A 20,143-nucleotide genomic window follows, 5' to 3' on the forward strand; every position below is an offset into this window, starting at 1 on the left:
GAGGGCATAGGCAAAACTGGTAACTTGGGATTCTGGGAAACTTCTCTTTCTTCATCTGAACGGGCTTTTCCCAGTGTTTTTTAAAACAGTAGCCCCACCAAATGCACAAACACAACCTGAAATCATATACTAAGCCAAGAATAAGAGATAGAAACACAGCACTGCTCCCCACCCTAACTTTGGGGAACAACTGAAAAGACGTGGTGCAAGGGGATGAGCTCCCCTAGGGCATCTCATCATGGACGTGCCCCCACTCTCTCCTGCACTGGAAGGCCATTAGAGCCTTCCAAAGAGAGTAAAACGGTGGAGCAATGCCTATCATGAGTCGAAGTGAGCGTTCATTTCTTAGTGGTGGAGCGATGCCTGTTATGAGTTGAAGTGAGCGTTTGCTTCTTAGAGCTCTCGTGGTGAAGCAATGGCTGTCTTGAGTTGAACTGGCAGCTACTTCCCCCTCCCCCGAGCACGTCCCCCTATTGCTGGTAAAAGACAGATATAGCCTTTTTAAAAAAATTCTTCTTGCTGTTTATTGAGCAACACTGCTGCTTTTAATTCCACCCCTCTTTTGTTTATTTATTGATTTATTCCATTTTATATGCATTACTGGCTTATCCTTGGCTCACTTCCTTATGCCCCCAGAAATGCCAGCTGCATGCCTGCCTGCCTTCCCTCCCTCCTCCCCTGCTCACCTCGCAGGGATGTTGTGTGTGTGTGGCTTTGACTCAGGGGAGAAGTCCTTCCTGCGCTCACTTGGAGTTTTGGAAGTTCCAAATTTTGCAGGTTTAAGCCCCGCCAAAAAACAGGGGATGATGGGACTGCCTTGAGTCTCGGCGTGCGTATGTATCCCTGGATAAGCTGTCATGGTGGTGAGTTTGAGGGGTTTTTTTAAAGTGCAAAATTGACGGAGCTATGGAAAGGGGTGTTGAATTTTCATAAATTCCCCAAAAATCAGGGGATGATGGGACTGCCTTGAGTCTGGGCGTGCGTATGTATCCCTGGATAAGCTTTCATGGTGGCGTGTTTGAGGTTTCTAACGTGCAAATTGACGGAGCTATGGAAAGGGGTGTGAATGGGGTGCCCGATTTTCAAAAATTCCCCAAAAATCAGGGGATGATGGGATTGCTTTGAAACTTGGCGTGCGTGTGTATACCCCCATGAGGTGTCATGGTGCCAAACGTGAGGTTTCTAACTTGAACAGAAAAAAACTTGTATAATTTTTTAGCTTTCAATGCAAGCCTATGGGGGGGAAAAAACGGAGCTCCGGATCCGGATCCGGAGCTCCGAGTGGAGCGGAGCGGAAGTGGGCGGAGCGGGGGCGGGGCGGAGCGGCCCGATCCGGAAAATGGCGGATCTGCAAGTGAAGCGGAGCGGGGGGTCCGTGCACACCCCTACTAAATAGACCAATTGTCTGATTCAGTATAAAAATTGTCTGATTCAGTATAAAACAGACACAGTTTCCTAAAGTCATACAGCCACACCAAAAGGAGCTTGGTCTCTTGCGGGGTGGGGATGACGTGTGTGGGGGGGACTGTCTGGTGTGTGTTTTCCTATGCAAAAGTGCTGCAAATTATTAGCACTCTGTAAATACTGGTGAACAAGACGAAGCGTCCCTATATCTTAAGTGAATGTTATACCCATTCAGAATGCAGTTACAACATTATGTTCACATTTGAGACAGAAAATACCAATTGCTAGGCTCAGCTAAATTAATGGGAAAAAACTATTTTGGGAAAAAGAATGAATATGCTACCTATATCTGTCCAGAGCTGATGTGGATGAGGCTGAAAGCTTCTGGCACCAATAATAAATCTTACAGCCCAAGTCTTTTCATTAATTTCAAAGTGTTTTGGATTAAGTTGTTACTGCAGCTGAAGTGCGTCCCTAGGGACATAATAAGTGACAATTTTCTCAGCTATACAGTATTTCGCTACGGCAAATAGAATGAATGCAGTGTTTGTTTGAAACTTTAAATGTTTTCCAAGTAATCCTTTGGGTACTTGAGACTCCTGTTTCATTTATTATGACTTTTTTTTTTCTTATTGGCTGTCTTGGTAAAAGAAAAAGAATTGGCAGGGGGCAGTTGTATGTATGTGATGGTGGCCATTACTCTCTTACAATCAATCGATTAAAACAACAGCATCAAAATCCTTCCATTCAGTTTTTAAAAAGCTGTTAAGCCCCATCTGGGTGTGTTTTTTACTTATTCAAAATAAAATTTTAGTGGTAGCACAAACAGAACTTTTTCTTTAAAAACCAAATAAAGAGGATTGAATTAAATATTTAATAGCACAATTCTAAATATGTGTAACCAGAAGTAAGCCTAGGCAAGGCAAATAAAATGCTGACCCCACTGCTAATCAGGGCTAACATCAACAATTCCTTCTAGGCCCCCTCGGTGACAAGGCAGAATGCAGTGTACTCCATCTCCCATCAGGATAGATGGGTTTTGCGGGCTCTCTGCCCCATCTGATGACTGGACAAGGTGGGAACCAGTCTGGTAGTTTTATAGGCCTGGTTCCCAGCTTTGACTGCAAGTCACAAGACACCCAAAGCAACCCTCATGATTTGCAAAATTTCAGGAGATACAGGCCTTAAGCTTCACAAATGTGAGGCCTGACAATGTCACCTCTCTTCTACAACAACACTTTACCCTCTTTTACCTTGGCTTAGCCATGATGGACAGGGTGCATTTCCTTCATGTACAATGATCTGTTTTTTTCTTTCAAAATAGCCCATGTGAGCCTTGCTGTTTTGATCCATGTTCTTTCCTTGCAACGGCTTAGATCTGCCAAGAATATTGTCTGTGATGGCATATCAGGGATTGTGACACTTCAGTATTAGGGTGACCATATTTGGGAAACCAAAAAAGAGGACACCTAGTGTGTGTGTGTGTGTGGGGGGGGAAGCAGCTTTCTGAGTCCTGCAGAAAGTATGTTATTCCCCCGCCACCTTAAAGAACCCGATTTAAGTGGAGGACGGGAAAGGATTTAATTCTGCACCACCACCATCCACTCCAATTGGGGCCTTTTCTATAATGTCCATGAATGACCCACTTTCCCCTTTAAGACCTCAATTGGAGCTCGGGGTGGGGGAATGATGTGCCTCAAGAAAGCATGTCATTCCCTCCTGCCATGCTAATGGCAGCCTTAAAGAGGAAGGTGTGTCATTCCAGGACATTATTGAAAATGAAAGATTCTGACATCCCACATTCCATCCCTGGATTTTTCTTTTCAGAAAACAACCAGACCAAAAAGGGTGGGGGGAGTGCTATAGGAACAGGCTCTATAGTTGCTGCCACAGAAGTGCAATTCCTAGGAATCATGCAGGGGACTTAGAGCATTGCTTCCTAGGATGGACTACAAATGAAGCTTCTATGGCCGGAACCATAGATCCTGTGTCTAGAGCATTGCCCCCCCTTTTTTATCTTGGGCCACTAGACTGGGCTTAGGGGTCCAATAGACTGGGCTTCCAACTGGCCATACTTTTTGCACCCCTGCGCTACATAAACATCCACACACAGACATCCCCTCAAACAACAGATTCAGGTTTCTTTTTCACTTATAGAGACCAAAGCATAAGCATTTCACAGTTGTCACATGGTATATATAAGAAGTTGCTTTGCTAGATGTTTTAACTTACTTTAAAAAGCAAAAATGCATTATGTATATTGTAGGTAACTTTTGCTTTCATTTGAAAATGTGCTAAACTGGAAGACATATCATCTTTTCTTAACCACAAAGGAAACAAACTGTATAGGTGACTGAAGGTAAAGCAAACAAGGACCCACATAGCTATTTAAAAGTGAAACGCCTGTAAGAAAAGCCTGCAAGATGCACCAGATGAGGTCCAAATTAAGAGAATAAATTCTTTCAGAAACATGAACAGTTCAAATTAGATGACTTACTGCTTTGTCCTGTTCCACTGTTATTTATATCTAGAAACCCATCAACATCTGAAAAGGAGCACAATCATTTATAAGTTAAGAGCTGTCAAAGGCATGTGGGTCTAAACTGGTGATACTTACCCCCATTTTCTTCTGAAATCTGATGACAACAGCAAAAAAAACCATTACGGGCCTGTCAGTCACGATAAGATGCATTATGCTGACGTGATTTCTTTAAGAAGAAGGGGGGAATGCTATGAATGAAAAATGCAACAATAGCTGCAAAAATGGTAGTGTCTATGGTTTGTACTGAGCCCCATCTCCTGCCTTGCCAATATCTGTATTAATGAAAATAGATTTGCGAGGTGGGACATTTATTATGGCAGCAAGTTAACAAAAAAAAAAAAAAAAAAAGACTTGTCAGTGTGATGGAAGAGGTTATTTGTGTGACAGAACAAGTGCATGAGGTAATTTTCAGGCATAACTCAGATTGCCCTGCTTCTTCCTCTTTTGCCAGTGCACAGGACATTGCACTAGAGAGGAACCCCCGGGGCCCTTTTCTTATTATATTGAAAACTCCCAAAGAGGGAAATTAGAGTTCCCAACCCTGATCTTGAAACCTGACCTGTCCCATTTTCAGGATGCAAGTAATGAAACATGACACCAATAAAGCATCCATTTACCCGCAAGTGTAAATGTATTGTAAGTGTAAAAGCTCACTGTATTGTCCCAAATTGAGCTTTGTACAGAGAGGAAGAAAATCTTCCCCTATATGGTTGTTTCTCAACCTTCTTGTTCCACCTGCAGTCATAGAATCATAGAATCATAGAATAGCAGAGTTGGAAGGGGCCTACAAGGCCATCGAGTCCAACCCCCTGCTCAATGCAGGAATCCACCCTAAAGCATCCCTGACAGATGGTTGTCCAGCTGCCTCTTGAATACCTCTAGTGTGGGAGAGCCCACAACCTCCCTAGGTAGCTGATTCCACTGTCGCACTGCTCTAACAGTCAGGAAGTTTTTCCTGATGTCCAGCCGGAATCTGGCTTCCTTTAACTTGAGCCCGTTATTCCGTGTCCTGCACTCTGGGAGAATCGAGAAGAGATCCTGGCCCTCCTCTGTGTGACAACCTTTTAAGTATTTGAAGAGTGCTATCATGTCTCCCCTCAATCTTCTCTTCTCCAGGCTAAACATGCCCAGTTCTTTCAGTCTCTCTTCATAGGGCTTTGTTTCTAGACCTCTGATCATCCTCGTTGCCCTCTTCTGAACACGCTCCAGCTTGTCTGCGTCCTTCTTGAATTGTGGAGCCCAGAACTGGACGCAATACTCTAGATGAGGCCTAACCAGGGCCGAATAGAGAGGAACCAGTACCTCACGTGATTTGGAAGCTATACTTCTATTAATGCAGCCCAAAATAGCATTTGCCTTTCTTGCAGCCATATCGCACTGTTGGCTCATATTCAGCTTGTGATCTACAACAATTCCAAGATCTTTCTCATTTGTAGTATTGCTGAGCCAAGTGTCCCCCATCTTGTAACTGTGCATTTGGTTTCTATTCCCTAAATGTAGAACTTGGCATTTATCCCTATTAAATTTCATTCTGTTGTTTTCAGCCCAGCACTCCAGCCTATCAAGATCACTTTGAAGTTTGTTTCTGTCTTCCAGGGTATTAGCTATCCCACCCAATTTGGTGTCATCTGCAAATTTGATCAGCGTTCCCTGCACCTCCTCGTCCAAATCATTAATAAAAATGTTGAAGAGCACTGGGCCCAGGACTGAGCCCTGCGGCACCCCACTCGTTGCCTCTCCCCAGTTTGAGAAGGTTCCATTGATAAGTACTCTTTGAGTCCGATTCTGTAGCCCACTGTGGATCCACCTAATAGTTGTTCCATCTAGCCCACTTTTAGCTAGTTTGTTAATCAGAATGTCATGTGGTACTTTGTCAAAAGCTTTGCTGAAGTCAAGATATATGACATCCACAGCATTCCCACAGTCCACAAGGGAGGTTATCCTATCAAAAAATGAGATCAAATTAGTCTGACAGGATTTGTTCCTGACAAATCCATGTTGGCTTCTAGTAATCACTGCATTGATTTCAAGGTGTTTACAGATTGACTTCTTTATAATCTGCTCCAGAATTTTCCCAGGGATGGATGTCAGGCTGACTGGTCTGTAGTTCCCAGGTTCCTCCTTTTTGCCCTTTTTGAAGATAGGGACAACGTTAGCCCTCCTCCAGTCGTCCGGCACCTCACCCGTCTTCCATGATTTTGCAAAGATAATAGACAAAGGTTCTGAGAGTTCTTCCGCTAGCTCCTTCATTACTCTTGGATGCAGTTCATCGGGCCCTGGGGATTTGAACTCATTCAAGGAAATTAGGTGTTCTTTGACCATTTGTTTATCAATCTCAAACTGCAATCCTGCCCCCTCAACTTCTGCTTCACTTTTTCCAGGGGGGTCATAGATCCGCTTTTGGGAGAAGACCGAGGCAAAGTAGGAATTGAGCACTTCAGCCTTTTCTTTGTCAACTGTTATCAATTTGCCATCCTCATTAAGCAGTTGAACCACCATTTCTTTCCTCTGTCTTTTACTACTCACGTATCTGAAGAAAGCCTTTTTATTGCTTTTAGCATCCCTCGCTAATCTCAGCTCATTCACAGCTTTAGCCTTCCTGATGCCATTTCGGCACTTCTGCGCCACTTGTCTGTACTCTTCTTTTGTAGCCTGGCCTTCCTTCCACTTCCTATATGTATCCCTTTTTGTTTTCAGTTCATCAATAAGCTTTTTGTGGAGCCACATTAGTTTCCTCTGTTGTCTTCTATCTTTTCTCCTTGTTGGAATTGTTTGTAACTGTGCCTTTAAAATTTCATTTTTTAGATACTCCCACCCATCCTGCACTCCTTTTCTTTTTAGGCTCCCTTGCCACGGGACCTTACTTATTATAGTTCTGAGTTTATTAAAATCAGCTTTCCTAAAATCCAGAGTACGTGTATGGCTACGCTCGACTTTTGTCTCCTTCATAATCAAGAATTCAAGTATGACGTGGTCACTTTCCCCCAGAGTTCCCGTAACTGCCACTTTATCCACTAAGTCATCCCTATTGGTCAATAACAAGTCAAGGATTGCTGACCCTCTAGTTCCTTCCACCACTTTCTGTAGGAGAAAGTTATCACCCATACATGTCAGGAATTTCTTGGAAGGGCCGCTTTTGGCAGTAATGGTCTCCCAACAGATATCAGGGTAATTGAAGTCCCCCATCACTACTACATCACACTTCCTTGAAACACTGGCAAAGTCACAGTCGTGACATGCCCTCCCAGTTTGAGACACGATGGGTAAAACCCAACGTAAATGCTTCTCAATGCTACTTAGGACTAACCTAAGTAGCATTTATTTCAAAGGATCTACATATTCCTATATGTATTTCAATGGGGTTACTTTAAATAGGACTTACGTTGGATTTTACCTGTTGTCTCCTCTCCTTTCTTGGATATGTCTATAGAACTAGCAGCTACAGAGTTAATATATAACTCTGTTTATATTTAAACATAACTGCTCAAGTCCTCCACCTTCCATTTTTACATTTTCACATATGTTCAGACACAAAAATGGGGCATCTCAGCAAATGTGCTTATATGAAAAAGCCCCCAAAACAATGAATCAGAACTATCACATCTTGCAACTCATTGTTACCTCACCATGGTCAAGGTTTCCTCAAAAGAGATGAACAAGGTTTCTTAACATGTTGTCCATTCTTGGATCACATTCTTCTGTGCAAGGAAAGCTGTTCCCATTCCTTGCTATTGAAACAGACCCATTAGTTCTAAAGGAAGGTGTCCAGAGATTGTTTTGTCCCTTTTTGAGTGTTCTCCTGGGTTGTGAATAAAATCTCAAGATTTTTAACTGTGTTAATAGGCAAAGTCTTCTTTATTCACAGAAGGCACCATCCACCTGGAATTCCTCCTGCACAATCCAAGTGACACAAATGGGACTTTTTAAAATAGCACAAATATGTTCTTGCACTTTTCATTTAAGAGGTTTCGTCTAGGTTGTGCCAAATGTACTTGAAAGGTGCTAGAAAGCAGCAGAATTAATGCTCTCACAGCACTTGTGTTAAGTCTAAGAAATAAACAAGCAGTGCTTTATTAGTGGACACATTTGCAAGCTGAACCACTAATAAATATTGTCGCCTTTTATACAAAAGTATATATTGTACATAAGAGTACAGATTTTCTCTTGGCTGTAATTACATTGTGCTCAACAACTCTAAGCATTGTCATTCATTCCCCCACCCCCACCCCAAAACAGACACGAAGAGAGATTAGGGTTCAGGAATGTCAACATTAAATGTTCTCTGCAATAGTTGTTGGGAAGCTGTGATTAACATTCAGGATGAGCCTTTGTTAAATGACAAGTGTTTGTTTCCAACATGAACTGCAAGTGTTTTGCTTTAGGATGGAAATTTAATTGGATATGGTGATGGGAAAAGCTCTTATGGCAAATGTGCTACATTTCATAATTGTTTTTCAAAGTTGCATGCTGGGCCAAAACACCTCAGAAACCCAGTTAGCATATTCCCAGAAAACAAATAAAATCCTCTTTTACAAAATATGATGACAAATGAGCTGGCTCTTGTGAAAGGTAACAGATATACCAACTGTCAGGGTCTGGCAATGCCCTATTCCATGAGTGGAAGGGAAAGCAAGCAAAATGGGGTGCTCACGCTCCTTTCTGCTCTTCCCTTCCTATGGCGTTTCCTCCTATCACAGCCTGGAAATCTTTACTTTCCACCAGCTCCAAAACTCTCTATGTCTGTTATCCAGTTTAGGTAGTGTGTGATGGCTATTAAACATTGGGTTGGTACCCAAAAAAGAGACCACAGAATTTCAAATAACAAGATGTATTTATGGTTTTACTGAAGAAAAAGTGTCAGTGAGAAAATGCGCGAAAATCTGAATGGATTCACCACCACGAACACCACCACCACAACACAGGAACAATGGCAAACACATCCAGCTAACGTAACAATATTGTGCCCATATTTTATCCAGGTCCCTTTTCCAAGCCATATCTTACTGTCATTGGTCCAGCTTTCTCAATCAGTTCTCCAGTTCCAGCATCTCTGACTATCTTTCCTAAAGGTCTCTGTCCTTCTTTGCTTTCTTCCCCCTCCTCTCCCCTTCCCTCTCTGCCACTATGTGTTTGGCTTTTAATTTCCTAAAAATATTATTTTATTTCCCCAACCATTTAGGAGGCTAGCTTCTTGTTCATTTCTGCAAATTATGTTTCTGTTCCCTGAACTAAAACTTCTTTCAGCTTTTCCACAGGAATGATTTATTCCATGTTCATGATTGGCCATTCACTGAAGTTTGTGGGTCCTTTTCATAACTTCATCAACCTCCGATGCCTCTCCTGCGATTTTCAAGTGGAAATCCATCATGCTGTGGACGTCATATATCTTGACTTCAGCAAAGCTTTTGACAAAGTACTACATGACATTCTGATTAACAAACTAGCTAAAAGTGGCTAGATGGAACAACTGTTAGGTGGATCCACAGCTGGCTACAGAATTAGACTCAAAGAGTTCTTATCAATGGTACCTTCTCAAAGTGGGGTGAGGTAACGAGCGGGTACCACAGGGCTCAGTCCTGGGCCCAGTGCTCTTTAACATTTTTATTAATGACTTGGATGAGGAGGTTTTCAAATGACACAAAATTTGGTGAGATAGCTAATACCCTGGAAGACAAAAACAAACCTCAAAGTGATCATGATAGGCTGGAGCGGAGGGCTGAGAACAACAGAATGAAATTTAATAGGGATAACTGACAAGTTCTAGACCTAGGAAAAAGAAACCAAATGCACAGTTACAAGATGGGGGATACTAGGCTCAGCAATTCTACAACCGAGAAGGATCTTGGAATTGTTGTAGATCACAAGCTGAATTGGAGCCAAAAGTGAGATGTGGCTGCAAAAAAAAGCAAATGCTATTTTGAGATGCATTAATAGAAGTATAGCTTCCAAATCATGTGAGGCATTGGTTCCCCACTATTCAACACTAGTTAGGCCTCATCTTGAGTATTGCATCCAGTTCTGTGTACCACACTTCGAGAAGGTTGCAGACAAGCTGGAGGGGACTCAGAGGAGGGCATTGAGGATGATCAGGGGTCTGGAAACAAAGCCCTATGAGGAGAAACTGAAAGAATTGGACATGTTTAGCCTGGAAAAGATTGAGGGGAGACATGATAGCACTTGTCAAATACTTGAAAGGTTGTCACACAGAGGAGGGCCAGGATCTCTTCTCAATCATTCCAGAATGCAGGACATGGTATAATGGGCTCAAGTCACAGGAAGCCAGATTCTGGCTTGACATCAGGAAAAACTTCCTGACTATTACAGCAGTATGACAATGGAACCAGTTACCTAGGGAGGTCATGGGCTTTCCCACACTAGAGCCATTCAAGAGGCAGCTGGACAACCATCTGCCAGGTATGCTTTAAGGTGGATTCCTGCACTGAGCAGGGGGTTGAACTCGATGGCCTTATAGGCCCCTTCCAAAGTTGCTATTCTATGATTCTATTATTTATTTATTTATTACATTTATATACCACCCCATAGCCAAAGCTCTCTGGGCGGTTTACAAAAGTTAAAAACAGTAAACATTAAAAAGTATTCAAAATGTAAAACCATCAAAAACATAAGAACAGTATAAAAATAACAACATTCATTATCATTTTATAAAACCCTGAAAATGCAGTAATAAATTGAAATCATGCAATAAAATAGCACCATCTGTTGGTGGTAGAATTGAAACATATGGAAAAGAACTGGCAAAATCAAGGGAGGAGTAGTGTATGTGTTGTGCCGATTCCCAAACCCGCAAAGACTCCAGGGCCTTGCCTACACGCCGTACTGAAGGCGCATGCATGCGCCCCCAGTACAACCCCAAAACGATGGTGTAGACGGCAGCCCAGAAGAGACGGAGGAGGCAGAAGCTGGGGAACCGGACGCGTCCTTGCCGCCGCCGCCTCCCCGCCGGCCTCCTGTTGCCAGGGTAAGAGCGACCCGGGTTGCCGAGCTCTCAGACCCGGGTCGCTCTTACCCCAGCAGCAGGAGGCCAGCGGGGAGGAGGCGGCGGCAAGGACGCATCCGGTTCCCCAGCTTCTGCCTCCTCCGTCTCTTCTGTGCTGCCGTCTACACCATCGTTTTGGGGTCGTACTGGGGGCGCATGCATGCGCCTTCAGTACAGCGTGTAGACAGGGCCCAGGATACAAAGTAGCAGGGGTTTTGCTAAATGTGGAGAAGTCCTTTCTCTTCTTCTGATCTTCTGTTGAACTTTATAAACCCCTTGGTTTACTTATCATGGACCAATCCCCATCTTTCAACCTAACATACACTACTGCAAGCCCATGTCTCCAAGGACACTAGAAATCTGAGGGTAATCAGCTAGTAATCATCCTTACACTACCAGAGCCAGTGTGGTGTAGTGGCTAAAGTGTTGGACTGGGAGGCTGGAGATCCGGGTTCTAGTCCCCACTTGGCCATGGAAGCTCACTGGGTGACTTTGGGCCATTCACAGACCCTCAGCTCAACCTACCTCACAGGGTTGTTGTTGTGAGGATAAAATGGTGTGGAGGAGGAGGATTATGTATGCCACCTTGGGTTCCTTGGTTGAAAAAAGGTGGGATATAAATTTAATAAAATTGTTAGGGTTGCACCTGAGGAAGCCTCCTTGGATGAAGAGGAGGAGGAAAACTTACCCGAAGGAGAGGGTGCTTCCTCCCCTACAGCCAGGCCAGAGACAGGCACAGAGGGAAGAAAGCCGAGCAGTGGAAGGGGACACAGGTCCCTCAGAGGAACCATGGGCTAGCCAGACCCTTGCCCTGCCTGAAGCTCCAAAGATAGAATTGGAGACAGAGATGGGGAAACCACTCAGCCCTCAGGAATGGAGGTGTAGGAAAAGGGCAGAGCAGATGCAGGCAGTGAGAAGGAGTTTGCACATGCAAAGCCAGCTGGGAAAAGATGACAAGCTTAAATAGGAGGTTGGGTCAGAGGATGGAGTAATGAGGCACAGCTGGACTCAGGGTGGGGTCATTACTGGCAGGGCTTGAAAAGGAGGAAGCCAAGCACTGGCTTAGTCTGACAAACACCTTTTGTTTCCCTGGTAGCTGGTGCATTCCTCGTCTTATTTATTTATTACATTTCTATACTGCCCAATAGCCGGAGCTCTCTGGGTGGTTCACAAAAAACCTTGCTTCTGACCTTGGACTCTCAACCTGGACCGGCTGACTGATTTCACTTGTATGTGTGACCCTGGCAATCTGGACAACGGACTCGGCTCTTGGAGAGGACTGAACTTTGGGCTTCAGCTTGGTTCTGGACTCTGTGTGATTGGCACACCCTGTTTAGCTTCACGACTTGGACAGCAGCTAGCTTCTGCTTGTATTCTTGGCCAGAAATTTATGGCTGGGTAATTGGATAGCATAATAAAACACTTGGAGATAATGCTTTGGCTCAAGGCTCGTCTCTGAAAATAAAAAAGAATGAATAAATAATCTTATATAGACTAATATAAAGCCATGATACCATGGGCACTAGTAGTCCTGCTCCTTTCCTGCTTTTTTGACCCTCAGAGCCCTTACTACAGAGGGGCTCAAGAATAATGCAAATGTGGCATATGCACCATGAATTCTCCTCCAAAATTTGTATATGATGTGGTCCTGCTCCCTCCCTTGCATGCCTTGATTGGCCAGCTCCATCTCTTCCCCCACCCTCCCCACTGGTGGTGACAGCCTAAACATGTGCTGCACCTGGGGCCTGCCATCACACCATACTGATTGGCTGATCTGGGCTGTCTGTCATCCCACTGGAAAAGGGCCTGCTCTACCTGTTTGGTGCAAAGGAAATTTATAGCTATTAAAGCTCGAGCTTTGAACGTTTTCAAACTTGCAAAAAATTCTGCATGTCTACACTGCTCAAGCTTCAGTTTCAAACAAAAATGAGCAAAATTCATCTAGTGGCTCTTGAGTAATAAGCCTTTCACTACTGTATTTATTTATTTATTACATTTATATACTGCCCCATAGCCAAAGCTCTCTGGGTGGTTTATAAGATATGTCACAGGGTTCCTATGAAGATAAATGGGACAAGTCTACATATCCTGCTCCAAGTTCTTTGGAGGGATAATGAGATACCTTGTTTTAAAAAAAAGATCATAATTTTTAGTGTGTCATAAAGTATTTTCTCTCCTAGATTCCCCTACCCTGGCAGGTATCCTATTTATGGAGAGAACCAGGATCTAACAGAGAGCCAGAATTCTCCTGAACAGTGTGGGAGGTGGTGCTGGGGACTTCAGGGAGAATGAGGAATTGGAGAAAAAAAGCTCCATCCCACCCACTTTCTATACTACCAGAAGAACTCTTCTGAGAGCAACTCTGGATCCAGCCCTTTGTCTTTAATTAGATAATCCAGTCACCATCTTATCAAAAAGCCTCATAAATTTTCTTACACCAAATTCTGTGCACTGGATCACACAGAGTTCTTAAAGTTTCTGAAACTGGAAGCTTTACAATGGCAATGAACACCATTCCCAATCCCTAGTCTACTTTAAGTCAGCTGCAAAGTAAAGTGAGCAGATGGATGAGATGGTCACTAGAGGGATGGGATAATTCTAATGATATTCTCAATTTGCATTTCACTAGAGACAATCTGCACATGGCTCTTGTATTCCCCAAGATATTTTAGAAGAATGTTTTGTAAGGCCTCCGGGCTGACATATCCAAGTCTGTCACTGATAGTAGATGTAAGTAAATTGCATGCACATAGAAACCCCTGCCTTAGAGCTGTTTCAGATTCTGCAAAACAGATGTTTTATGTGTCTATAAGGATCCTCCACTCTTAAATCTACTGCTACTTTTGGGAAGTTTAGAGAAGTACACAAGGCCATTATGTGGGAGTAAAATTCTTGCCTTGTACATTGATGAAATTAGCAATAGATGTATCATGGATAATTTCTCATACACTTAGAAGGTATGTTCTGCTTATTAAATTGGAAAATGTACACCTCTTGTTTTAAAGGAAAAGTTCTGCAATATTTATTGGATTCTTGTTGGCAGATATTGATTGGAGGCCCACTTGATCTTTTGAGTCTCATTTAAGGATGCCATTAAATACACATTCTCCAAATAACTATATTATTATCTCTTTCTCACTCATGGCGATTTTTCTAGACGAACATGATGGGCTTTGCCAAGTCATGCTGTCTTTTAGAGATTCAGGAATTTCCTGACAATTGAGTATATTTTAATTATGACTGCTTTCTGGATGTTGGTGTGGAGGTATTTTGGTAGGCCCAGTTTCTGAAGGTTTTCTGTATAGTTTTTGATGTGATGCCTCTAACTGATGTGACTAACAGAATTATTGTGTTCTTGTAACTGATGTGACTAACAGAATTATCGTCATCATCATCATCATCATCGCAGTGGAGAGCACTACTATACAAAATCTCACTGTCCTACAATCTGAAACAATTTAGCTTGTAGGACTATGAATGTAGAAATTTCTGTTTAGGCTGCAATCCTATATATCCTTATCTGGGAGTATGCCTAACTTCTGAGTAGGAAATGCATATCACTGAGCTGTTAGTGGCTTAATTTGTCATCACAGTTAGACTGTGAACTAGTTGATATGCATTACTTGAATTGCACCATGAAAAGTAGATGCAAACATGAATAATGTCACAGTTTTCCTTCAGGCATTCAAAAGGTAGGCTGGCAAGTCACATATGGAGACAAAACGAGTGGCAGCATATGTCTCTGTAAATTATTAACACATTGGTCTGCTGTACTTAACTAATTTGGGTTTGTTTGGGGCATATTTTTTCCTAGCAAAAAATATGTGTGACACCTGATGATCTGGGGTTGTACTAAAGGAATGTAACCAGGGAATATCAGTTTGTTGGTTTGGATAATCCTAGTGCATTGTTCATATCAAAATCAAGGCTTAGATATAATTCTCTTTTGACACCCCAGTATGCTGGACTCTCGATCCCATAATGTAACAATGTCTGTGATGCTGTAAGATAAAGACTGAAACTGCTCATTACCAGAAGAGATCACATTGTCAGCTCCTGGATGCAGGTTTTTCATGGTGAGAGCTCAAGAGATTTTCTCTGTTGTTTGCTGTATTGCTACATGACACGTACTGCCATAAAGGCACTAATTGAGCCAACAAAAAAAGCAAAATGGTTGGGAAAGGTGTTATACCATGGGATACGGTTTATTTTTCCTTCAGTTTTCTTCACATAGACACTTTTACAACTTACATGTCACAGCTGAATACATTCTGGATCAGAACAGAAAACTAACATTTAGTATATTACGTAGCAAAGAACACTACTGACTGATAGAGGAACACTATTGATGGATAGAGGAACGCTATTGACTGACAGACAGTGATAAGTATGTTAATATATAACAAACTCTGGAAGAAGGACCCAATAGTGGGATTTTATCTCATACCAAAAAATATTCTTATTTTAGAATAAGAAGAACCACCACTAAGAATAAATGACATTTTTAAGGCAGCATTGATTCAAATATTTTTAAAGGTTGATGGTAAAGTCTTCATGAGGTAATGTACCATGTACCATTGCTAAACATTTGAAACAGCTTTTAAACATTATGCAGAGAATGTCACACTGTACTTGCAGGGTAAACAAGGTACAAAGGCTGATAGCTGGGATTAAACCGGCCACAACATTAACAAAGAAAATGGCACATCAAAGTAACTATTGAGACCAATGTGGTTATAACAATTCAACTGAGATGCCCAGGGAGATGGGCACAGCCAGCCAGCTGGGACATCAGCTCATTTGCATCACAAACGTCTCTCATCCGCTTTTTCAAGCTCATGAACAATAATCATACCATAATCAGCAGCACAATTTAAGTGTCATGTGTGAAAATAGACCAAACTTATACATGTGAGTAATGGCTAGACTGTTGGACTGAGAGTCGGGAGATCTGGGTTCTAGCCCCCACTCAGCCATGGAAATCCACTGGGTGACTTTGCGCCAGTCATAGACTCTCAGTCCAACCTACCTCACAGAGTTGTTGTTGTGAGGATAAAATGGAGAGGAAGAGGATCATGTACGCCGCCTTGGGTTCCTTGGTTGAAAAAAGGTGGGATATAAATGAAATAAATAAATAATGTTTATTCCTACTGTGCTCCTACTATGTTCTCACAGAAGTTTTTTATTGTGTCTTAGCAAATTGCCATTATACACAAACACTGAATAAAACACAGAATAAAACACTATACAATTTAAAACTCCACCAACAAACAATTAAGAGTTGAATAGTTTTTCATACAGCTTTTTACTTTGTGGCACGTATTTGTAGAGCATCACAAAACGGAAACACCAAGAGAGATAAGAGTATATAGAAGACAGAAGGCAGGACCAAAAGTGTTGGGAGGGGGGAGGGGGCATTCATTGTCCTATCTTTCATTCTCCTTGCTGCAAAGGTCCCCTCTTTCTCCCCTATTAGTAAGGTGGGTGTGTATTCCATGTGTAGATGCCCTGGAAAAGGAAATAGGCAAAGGACAGTGTAGGAATATGTTCATATGGCAGGTAGGCTCAACAAAGCATAGCACATGACTTCTGAGTCCAATTTCCACTCCCAGGAGAATCTTTTAAGCCCTGAAGGATTGAAGCTCAGGCCCACAGGTCAAATCTGGCTAACCTTGGGTTCCAATCTGATCCAGCTTGGGTATCCCTGGCCACATCGCCTTTTTCCCATTCTAAAACAGCCTCTCTAAGGTATAGTTACTGGCTGAAATAACTTTAAGCTAAAATACCATGTTTTCTTTTCTTTTCTTGCATTTTTGGCCCTGATCATTCCACCCTTTGGTCCTGTTCCTTTTGACTTCATTCCCACTAACACTGGGCTTCTGACTGAGAGCTTCTCCGAAATTGAATTTGGCCCTAAGGCTGAAAGAGGTTCAATGCCCCTGTTTTAAGCACATTTGTGTGAAGAGAAACTGGAGACTTTGAGGCCAATGTCTTGCCCTGGATAGAAGGCTGATAGACAGCAATGGTATAGATTTTCACCTGCATGACGGGTGAGATCATCCCTGATGCAAATTTGGTACACGTGCATGTAAAAACACAAAAGAGAAATTATTATTATTATTATTATTATTATTATTATTATTATTGACAATTCAGAAGGCAGAGATTTACCAAGTTTGGTGTTGAGAAAATTCAGACTGACCTGAGTAAATTGGAATTGTTGGAAGGTATGCAGATATCCTCTGTTTATATATAGAGAGAGCAGTAAAGCAGAACTTTACTAGTTATCTTGAAGGAAAGTTTGGGACAATAATTTGCAAAATGTTGAAGTCACAATGCATTTATCCCCTGTGATCAAAAGGCACAGCCTTCTTTGTTAACAAATTTTACAGTAACAAATATGTTCAGTTAATTGTGGCTGGAGGCTCTAGCAATGACAACTAGTGCCATATGTATAAAGGGTTGTGTAAGAGACAATATCCCTGCTATAGAGCCCATATGTTCTGTAAACAGAAAATGTCACCTGAAGGGTTCACTAGAAATATTTTTTTCTTCCTGAGTTCATTTCTGTAATGAGGAAAACATACTATAAAATATCCCCCGTTGGTTCTGTTTCTCCCCTAGGTTGCTACTATTCCTGCTAGGGGGGTTAATGTTTCTTTCATCTAATAAAATATGGTATTGGACTTAGACTGTTGCCTTGCTGGTTATCAGTCTTCTGTGGGGAACTTCTAAAGAATAGCCTAATACTTCCATTTTACAGTGTCCTTTCAGAGACTTGAAGGGTAATAACCTCCCCGGGGCCCTGTATGAAGACTGATTGGGCATTCTGCAACAGATCACAATTAGTTACATTCATTTATATCACCTCAACAAACAGGAAATAAGCATCTGGGAAGGATCTCTACCTGAATTATTGGGGAATATAAATCTTTATTAAAAAGTGTAACTTTTGGTGAGTAGTATTTGAAGGTTTAATTCATACCCTGTCGAGGGTTATTTTGCTTTCGTTGGTGTGAAAAATTAATTCTTTTCATTCCTTTTACTAGTACAATTTTACCAGGTGCTTGTTTGCAATGGCTGCACATCTTGTAGTCTAGAAAGATGTATTCAGCTGGGTTAAAGATACATCTTATACTTTTAGTGCTGGGAGAAGCAGTTAGGGAACGGACAAATCTGTTAAGGCACAATCCTATGGGATCTGCCCTTGATAGTGGTAAGCCCCCAAACTCAGGGGCTTACGAGTATCCAATGCAGAACGGGAGGCACGGTGGAGGCGATCCTTGCCTCTACGGTGCCACCTGCTCTGCAATTCAGCTCGATGGGCTTTTTTGGCTATCTAGCTGAAGCATCACAGAGCGGGAGGGGAGTAGGCTGAAAAGGCCTCATGATATGGTGTTAGCTGGCTCTCGCGTCCCCTCCCCTCTCTGTCCCTTGGGAACATCCCCTTTACTTCCTCTCCAAGGTGGCTTTTCCAACCTCTTAGAGGCAGCCAATGCAGCTCTCTCAGTGAGGGCTGAGAGGGGGAGGATGTGGGGAAGTTGGATTCCTAGGTCCAAGGTTGGAGCTCTGTCTCTGATCTTGGATCCAGAAATCTGAAATACCTATGACCGCCCCACAACAGATTGCTCCTTAATTTTGCTTTTTCCTACATTTCAATTTAAAAAAAGAAAAAAGAAATCTCAAATAGTTTCCATCCTGAACATGGAGAAATTTGCAAATTTCAGCAAAATTCTTATAAAACATTGAATCACAATTAAATTCTCACCCATCTGCAGTGGTCAAGTTCAATAGGCATAGCTATTCCCATCTTGGAAAGGAGCATATTGTATCTCTCTGCCACATAACTGTTAAAATTGAAAAGCCTGTCAGAAAAAAGAAATGGGAACCCTAACTTAGCACTAACATGATTGAATACACAGGGGTATGGCTAGACCTACCGGGTGTAGAGGGACCTAAAGGGGAGGATCTCACGATATGGTGATTGCGAGATCTCCCCCTCTGTCTACACGTGGCATGTGACTTCTAGGAAGGAAGAGAACATTGTGCCCGCCATTTTGTTTTGTTTTTAATTGAGAAAGAGTGCAGGAGCACTCCTATGAAAATGTAAGTTGTTTTTTTAAAAGCCACTTCCACTCCCCCCACTCCCGATGGGCACAGAGCTCCTGAAGAGCTCCACGACTCATGCCCATGTCCCAGCTCTTCACGGTTTCCTGTGAGGAGCCAGGCCAAACTGTGACACCCAGCCACACGTCCAGCAGACTCAGGACGAGCCCGGGACCACGGGAAATACTGGAATTAAACTGTAGGGCCATATCCTGGGGAATGGGGGCATCATCCCTCCCTGCCCCCGGGATCCCCTGTGAGTCATGTGGACGTACAGGGATGATCCCACAGTGATCCCCAGGATATTGCCCCATCTAGCCATGCCCAGGGATTCAAACCCAGATGTTTAAGAGCAAAACAGTCAAAGCCTGGAAGGATAGAACTATCAGGTTTTGCTTAACATTTTATTTCTTTTTTTTTTTTAAAAAATCATGAATATTGATAAAAGATTATTGAATATTTTATTTTATAAATTCTTACCAAAAAAAGGAATGGTTGAAAATTGCATTGCAGTTTTTGTTTTTAAATAAGAATTTATCAAAAGCCACAAAGTTTTCCATGTCTAGGACAAAAAGAATCTAAGATTCAAACATTCAAACATGGGAGAAACCTATAAGCAAATACAGGCACGTCAACCAAGGCCAGTAAGAGGGAAGCATCATTTTCAGAGATGGGGTGTAGATGACTGATGACACATTTGAGAACTTTTAGCTGGGAACTGTAGGTGGCAATAAGTGTCGTTTTCTTTTCTAGGTCTGCCCTGTAGCCAATTGTTCCTGGGTACAATTCTGGCTTTCCAATCTGTTTTCTCGCTTTGTTGAGTAAATATCATAGTTTTAGGAATGCCTGATTCATATACTTCAGTTGTGAGTTTCTCTTCCTGATGAATCTGCTTACAACAAACTAGAGCCATCATCTGAGTTCTTTCATTCACACTTCCTTCTATGTCTCCAGTTTCCACTGAGCAGTTTGTCCCAAACTTTGTTGAGGAAGCAGTTCATCTGCTTCTCATCCTCCTTTACTTTGTCCTTTGTGCTGATCTTTCTGTGCTGCTTAATAGGAATGTAATTCTTCTTTGCATTTGCCAAGGGAGT

The sequence above is a fragment of the Elgaria multicarinata genome, chromosome 2 (assembly GCF_023053635.1).
Source record: "Elgaria multicarinata webbii isolate HBS135686 ecotype San Diego chromosome 2, rElgMul1.1.pri, whole genome shotgun sequence".
Classification (NCBI taxonomy): domain Eukaryota; kingdom Metazoa; phylum Chordata; class Lepidosauria; order Squamata; family Anguidae; genus Elgaria; species Elgaria multicarinata.